Source organism: Pteropus vampyrus, unplaced genomic scaffold (assembly GCF_000151845.1).
Source record: "Pteropus vampyrus isolate Shadow unplaced genomic scaffold, Pvam_2.0 Scaffold293, whole genome shotgun sequence".
Lineage (NCBI taxonomy): Eukaryota > Metazoa > Chordata > Mammalia > Chiroptera > Pteropodidae > Pteropus > Pteropus vampyrus.
Window position 1 is genome coordinate 579,073 of NW_011889074.1, and position 7,538 is coordinate 586,610.

Below are 7,538 nucleotides of genomic sequence, written 5' to 3' on the forward strand. Positions count from 1 at the left end.
AATGTCAGAGGGTGAATATTTTTGGTCACTTGTTTTGATGCACTGTTTTTACAAATATTGCTGGAGATAAATGAGTGTATTTTCTATACATGAAGTCTATATGAATTTTTGTAGCACTGATATGTGATTAATTTTTAATCTTTTATAACCTAAATGTGAACATTTTAAAATCTCATTAACAAGTCCTCAGATAGTTCTAAGAACATTATTTTATACGCTTCCTTTAAACTGATTATATAGGGAAAATGTCATATCGCCTCAACATATCTATCACAGAAAAATTTGGGATATATCAGTACACGTATTCCTGCTTCTATTTACTGAAATGCATATATTTTAGATGTAATTAAAATATCGTAATTGCCATACAAGCTATTGTCGGAGTCCTACTGTTTCGGTGATAATCGTATTAGAAAATGTTTTCTCTACTCATCTCCAAGCTCAGGTTCAAATTGCTTCAAATTCAGTCTTCGATTCTCCTTTTCTTAGAATTCCCTGAATCACCTGGTCTGAGTCAGATGCTTGTGCCCTGGGCCGTGACGGCAGCACGGGCTTAGCTGTCAGTTAGCTCACTGCCGATCCCATCGTTGATTCTTTCTAGTTAAGCTTCTGTTTTCTCTTCTGTGCCCCATTCCCGACGCGGGCAGACAGAGAACAGAGGTCACGTCTATCACAGAAACTGAATTAGGTGTGTACTAAATGTGTAAAGAGTAAATAAACGGGCAAATGAATGAACATGTATAAATAAATGCATTAGCCAGCACCCCTGTCTCCATGTCTTTGCAGTCTTGTGCATGTCTAAATTTTTTAAAAAAGATAATAATAATAATAATAAAATGTAAACCAGAGTGGACTGAAGCGTTACGAGATATCTAAATAGTCATTAACTCTAAACACCTGTATTTCATAATTCTTCTCTTCTAAGAGAGATGGCGTACAGGCAACTTGGCCCTCCGCCGGAGACCTGCAGTGGGTCCTAAACGACCTTCCTTGCAAGACTCACAATCCACAGATTTTCCCACATTTTTATCTTTCCTCAACACACCGATGCACTCTCTTCACTGCTGACACATACAAGCTCAAACCGCTTGCTCCTTTGCAAACCTCATCAAAGTCAGCTGGCTAAACCTCTGCCCCGCTGAAATGCAAACTAACCTCTGTCAGCCCCGCACACGTATCCACACAGCTCACGATGGCTTCCTATCTTATCTACAAGCAAGCAATCGGAAAAGAAAGCCTGCAAACATTTTTCCATCACACTTACCTATTTACCGCCATGTGATGCCTCCTACTCTGCCTCGTTCCTGTGATTAAGGCAGAACTGTTCACGTTGGCAGGAAAAGCCAGTGCCTGCCCAGTGGGGCACTAAGCTCCACCCTGTCCTCTTTGCTCCGAGTGCCACTGCGTCCCCTCTGCATTCTCCCGTCTGCGTGCTCGACGTCCCCTTCTCTACGGGATTAGTCTCATCCACACCGGTCGCTGTTCTGTCTCTTGTATTCGTTTCCTGTTGCTGCTATGACAAATCAACACAAACTAAATGGCTTAAAATCACATAAAGTGGCAGCCTTACAGTTCCGGAGGCCCAACGTTAAATAGCGATATGACCGGTTAGTTCTGAAGGCTTAGAGCGGAAGCCACTTTCTTGTCTGTTCCAGAGGCCGGAGCCTGACGGCATTATTTGACTCGCGGCCCCTTCCTGGTTATTATTACTCCACTCTCTACTCTGTCGTCACATTTCCTACTAATGTCTTTGATCCTCCAACCTCCCTCTTATGAGGATCTTTGTGATTACACTGAGCGCATCCAGATAACCCAGGATAATGTGTCCATCCAAAGTGTGTGGGTAAAAAATATGTCAGGTGACGTATTGACAAGGAATTAGGACCTGGACTTATTTGGGGGTCCAGTTTTCAGATGACCACATCTCTCATCGAAAAAAACAGCAACAAACCATCTCCTGAAATCACTTTTACAGGAAAAAGCCAATCTCTGTGTCACCTTGACATCAAAAATCACCAAAAAAGTTGTCACTACTTTCATTCTCTAATTCTCCTCTTATTTTTTTCTTGAACCCATTTTATGTGGTCTTTTCATTCCAGTCACACCGTTGACCTATCTTCTGACTGGACCCGCCAGGAGCATTAACACAGGCGATGGCTCTCTTCCTTGGTAACTTATTTTAGGAGTCTGCCTCTTTCCGTTGGCCCTCCGGGCTTCTTAGTTTCACGTGATGGTTTCTCTCTTCATCCCTTTCAGCTTTACGTGATCTCAGCCGTGAATTCATTCATATTCTCGATCCACACTCGTTCTTTTGCCGATGTCATCCAAATTCAAGAATTTAAACAACACTCATTCGGAGGGTGTATGTACTAAGCCAGGACCTCTGAACTCTTCTTTGAATAATAGACGTTCAAACATACTGTCCAAACCATAACTGTCTCATCTTCCCCTCCAAAAAAACTGCTCTACTCAGCGGCGACTCTAAGCTTGCAGTATCGCGTGTGTGTGTGTGTGTGTGTGTGTGTGTGTGTGTGTGTGTGTGTGTGTGTACCACTCATTCTTGACCTCTCACATTCTTTGACTTTATGAATTCAATCATTTATCACATTCTCTGGTCTCTATCTTCGATAATTCACCGCAGTCTACGACATGTGAGACATGGAATGTCATTAATCTTCACAAAGACCCACAAGAAGGCATTCACCTAAACTATCAGGAGGTAAAAGTTAAGCAAAGAAAGAAAACATGCATTTCCTTGAGACTTGAAGGAATTGTACATCTTGGCATGCAGATTCTAGCAGCAACTCGGTGTCCCTTTAGGGAGCAAATTTAAATGGTTTTTAAATGTTAAAAAGAGGGGGCGGGGTGGAACATTCTGGAAGTCATTCGCAAAGAGTTTCGATTGGTGCTGGAGACAGAGGGCTTACCTTGCCAGACAAAATCGATCACTAAAGCTACTGCTAAAGTAGAAATCTGTCTCTGTGGGAGCTGCAGGTGTTCCTGTAGAAGTCTGGAACATTCCTGGTTCTTTCCCGGTTCAAAAGTTCACGTTCTGTCCGGGGTGGATGTGCATAAGACCCATCTCTTTAATGTCCTCCTGGATCCGTTTTAAAGCCCCTTAACATAAGTGACTCAATTTTATTTCCCATTGGAGAAAGGTACTATTAAGTTAAGGGCAGTGCCTTGCCCAAGGTCAATAGCCAGCTGGTGGCTTGTTTTCCTTTGCTTCTCAGAAATGTTGCCTCTCGTTTGCAAAGAGAACCATCGTAACACGCTCTGTGAATTGGTGTCCTGCTTACGATGTGCTTTAGAAAGAATAATTTCACCGGGGATTGCAGGGGCAAATAATAAAAGTGGGGACCCAAATGAAAAGGTAATATTGTTTAACTGAGCTTCTGTAGACACCTTGAAAGGAAGACGGTGGCCGAAATGTAGTGGATTGAGAAAGGAAGAATCCATTCAGTTGAAAGAAAGTTGCCAAAAATAGAGATATTTTTAGTCTCTACATATTTCAGAGAAGAGGTTCCTTGGAAGGAATCTTTGCCACCATAAATTTAATTCAGATCCAGTAACACAACCCAAGGGTATCACCTTCATCCCAGAACATAGTATAATTTAGTCATATGTGTCAAGGCCATAACTAATTTTAGGCCCAAGGTTACAGGCCTTAGTATTTTGATGTATTTCTTTCAACTTCCTATAAATCTTTGTCATCCAGTTTTCTTTATAAGTTCTTAAAAATATTTATTCGTATGTACCTCCTTAATCTAAATTATATTTTATAAAAATCCTCATTTGTTTACTATTATTACTCCTAATTTAAGTTTTGAACACTGAAACTCTAGAATAATAGATGATTTATGCAAAGAAACAGTGCTTGATGTTACAAATCTAAAAACGCACATTTCCTCATTTCAGATCTGGTTTTTCCTGCACCAGATCACTGTGTCTCAAATGATAACTAACCTTGGTCGAGTACAAGAGCTCCACAAAGATGTGAGACTCGAAAGAGTGACCTTTTAGACAGTGAAACAAACAAACAAACAAACAAACAACATGAAAAATTGGCAAGACTGAGAGATTTGGACTTGGAGTGGTAAAATGGAGCAGAAGGAATAGGGTTTGTTCACAGAGACTTCTCAGCCCTAAATTCCCTGGCTCCAGTGACAAGGATGCCACCACCTTCCTGGCGGACGCGAGGTACCTTCCACGTAGAGATTCACCTCTGCTTTCGGGGTGACCGAGGAGGTTCACAGTGTCCTTCTTGCAATGGCTGTTCCTAAGTACCTTTAATTCACAATAACTAATATGCCAAAGTCGCATATTTTGGGGTGACATATTTTGAACTTGTAAACCTTAAATTTTAAATCCTCCCAGGTATCAGAGGGAATCATTGTATTATTATTGCTAAAAAAGCCATCTCGAGAAGGGTGGGATAAGCCAGGTTTCAACTCGGTATACTATCGTTTTTCTAATTATTTATCTGTGAAGATGGGCCAAGCTCAACAACGAGTGAGTTTTCCATGAATGGAAACCTCGATCGACAGCAATCACGACGGCCATTACCACCTCCCCTCCCCCCACAGGTACCGAGCAAGATTCTTTATGATGTTGACAGCCAGCGGAGTATTTGGGACAGTAAGACAAACCAGCTGTCAGTGAGGGACATCTGCAGATCTGACTCTTCAGGGACTGAGTTCTGTGTCTGTACATTCACAGCTGTGTGGGAGGATGAAAGCCATCTGACCAATCTTCTACATCAGCGGGTTTGGAGAGGATGCCCTGGCCCACTTGCACAGATGACCCCCCAGCTTCTGAAACACGCATCTCGAGGACCGGAGTCAGGTTGCTGCCACCCAGCAAGAAATTACCAGAGAATATGAATATTTATAATAATTATCTTATTCATCACAAGTAATCATTAGAACGTATAAACTAATACATAAATAAGAATACCCAAATAAGATGTTTTTAACATACTGTGCTTCCGGTTGTACCTATTTGCTCAGCTATGATTATGCTAGGGATGTATTTATTTTAAATGATGGATAGTGTAACCATTTCTCACATTTGTTGAAAAGGTGAATTTTGTACCTCTGGCAGCATTTTATTCTAATAGAATCATGTCATCGCTGGGAAAGTACATAAAGTTTGCTTTTCTTTTATGATTTCAGGGGAAGTTGTTTTCTAAAATTCTGACATTGTGGTGCATCTGCTGTAATTACAGTTTCACAATTGTAGTTTAATAAGCTGTGAAACACCTACAGGTACTCCACATGGTGATTTCTGTGATAGCACAGACGGTGGGCGGAGCCTGTCATGCGTACTTACGGGATTTAAAACTCAGCCAGTGCTTCGATCGTTCACATTAATAATGGTTGAGCTCACACACACTCCATACATTTAAACGTATTTAAAACCCTATTAACGCCTGACTAACTGAATTCGCATCTTTCAGGCAAGTAAGAGACAGGGGGGTCCTCATTTCTGAGTCCCCCAAAGTTTCTCCTCCTCATGGTGTTCGCATCCAGCTCAGAAATCTCTCCTCTTCTTTACGTTTTCAAAGTAAGAAAGTGTCATCGCAGTGTGACAGACCCGAAAGCTATTCTGACTTGACCCCTTGAATAAACACGTTTGGGCAAAGAAATGTGAACACCTGAAGCCTCAGCTTTTTTCCCATAAAATCAGGATTGTAATATTAACATATCGGATCAGTTAAGAATAAACAGGTTGAGGCACATCGAACACGTAGCAAGGCGAAGTCAAGCCCTAAACATTCACCGTCATGAGTGCTCTAAACGATGTCACAGCATACCTGCTCGCGGTTATCATCCCTCCCGTGCATTGTCTGACTTTCGGTTTGGTTATCATGTCACTTTACGTATGTGTGACAATCTCATGTACGTGGTCTGTGCGGTTTTTAAAAGGGCAACAGTATCAGCTACTACGCGCGTTACTTCGAACTATTCCGTAGATACTACCTAGAAAATAGCTCTCTAGACAGCAAGCACATGGACATCAGTAACTGTTGTGTATCTGACACAAGCCACTTCACAGGCCTGCAGATATGACATCGTTGGCCAAAGGCAGCGCCACAGCGGTGGCTCAGAGCATCGCCGTCGTGGGTTTCTGGGTCACTGTCCATCTAAAGCATCTGAAGGGAGGCTGGGACTCAGTGGTTTAAATGTTGGTGAATTGGTTGTTTTCATGCTCTCGCCATAACGTTACGTCAAAAAAAAAAAAACAAAAAAACGGACATACTTAATTATAAACAACTTTATTGCAAAATTATGTTAACCGCCATCTGAGCCTTCAGTGAGTCGTGATCTCTACTGACGGAGGGTCTGGTCTCAATGCCCACGGCTGCTGACTGATCTGGTGGCAGTTGCTGAAGGTTCAGGAGGCTAGGGTGGTTTTTTAAAAACAAGACAATAAGGTTTGCCATATTTCTAGTCTCTTCCTTTCATGAACAATTTATGCAGCACGCAGTGGTGTTTGATGGCGTTTTACCCACAGAACCGCTTTCCAAATTAGCACGACCCTCTCGAACGCTGCCGCTGCTCTGTCGATGAGGTTTATGTCATGTTCCAAATCGATCGTTGCCGGTTCAACTATCTTTACAGCATCTTCCAGGAGAAAACACAGAGATGCAAAGTGAGCAAAGGCTGCTGGGAAAATGGCATCAACAGTCTCGCTCAACTCAGAGTTACCACAAACCTTCAATTTGTAAAAAAGAGGAAAAAAACCCACGATATTTGCAAAGCACAACACAGCGAAATGCAATAAAATGAGACTTGCCTATATTGCCCACCTATGATTCATGGGAGATTATTTCCAGGGGTGACATTTGCTGAGACAAGGGCTGAAAGAAAGTATACCAACAGTGAATATTTCTGATTGAGTCTGTCCACCGAAATTAAAGTCCACAGATACACACGCCTGCTGGCATTAGTTAGAAGCCCCAGCACTCTGAATCTTAAAGAAAAGTCAGCATACACCATACAAATTTTCTGAGAAATAAAGAACTCAGAAACGCATTTAGATAACACCAGTACCCCTTCAACGGTAGACTAACGCCTCTGCATCCTGGTGAATTTCTCCCAGGTGACTGGGGGTGAGAAAACAGAGGATGTGGCTTCTTTGGCACATCTCCAGGAACTGATGGCATGGAACTGAGGGAGAGGGGGTGTCGATGGGTAACTAGTCAGAGGTGGGGGGCCACTCTCTAGCCACGAGGCATTATCCGCCTTTTTTCGTCCTATTTTCTCTTAGCTTAACAGCCATTTACGTTGTGTTTGCTTGTGTTTAGTTTCAATTTCCCAGATTGAAACTAAAATGTAGTATTAGATAATGCACTTTAAGGAGCTGAGATCAACCTTATGTCATAGCTGTTTTACCTCATTAAAAGTGGTGTGAATCTGTGCTCAGTCTCCTTCAGCTAAAGCTGAAACTCCTGTGACAGAAACGTTATCTGAATTTTTTCTCTATTTTTCTATTTCGATTCTCAAGGCAAAAATAAAATCTTAAATGCTCAAAAA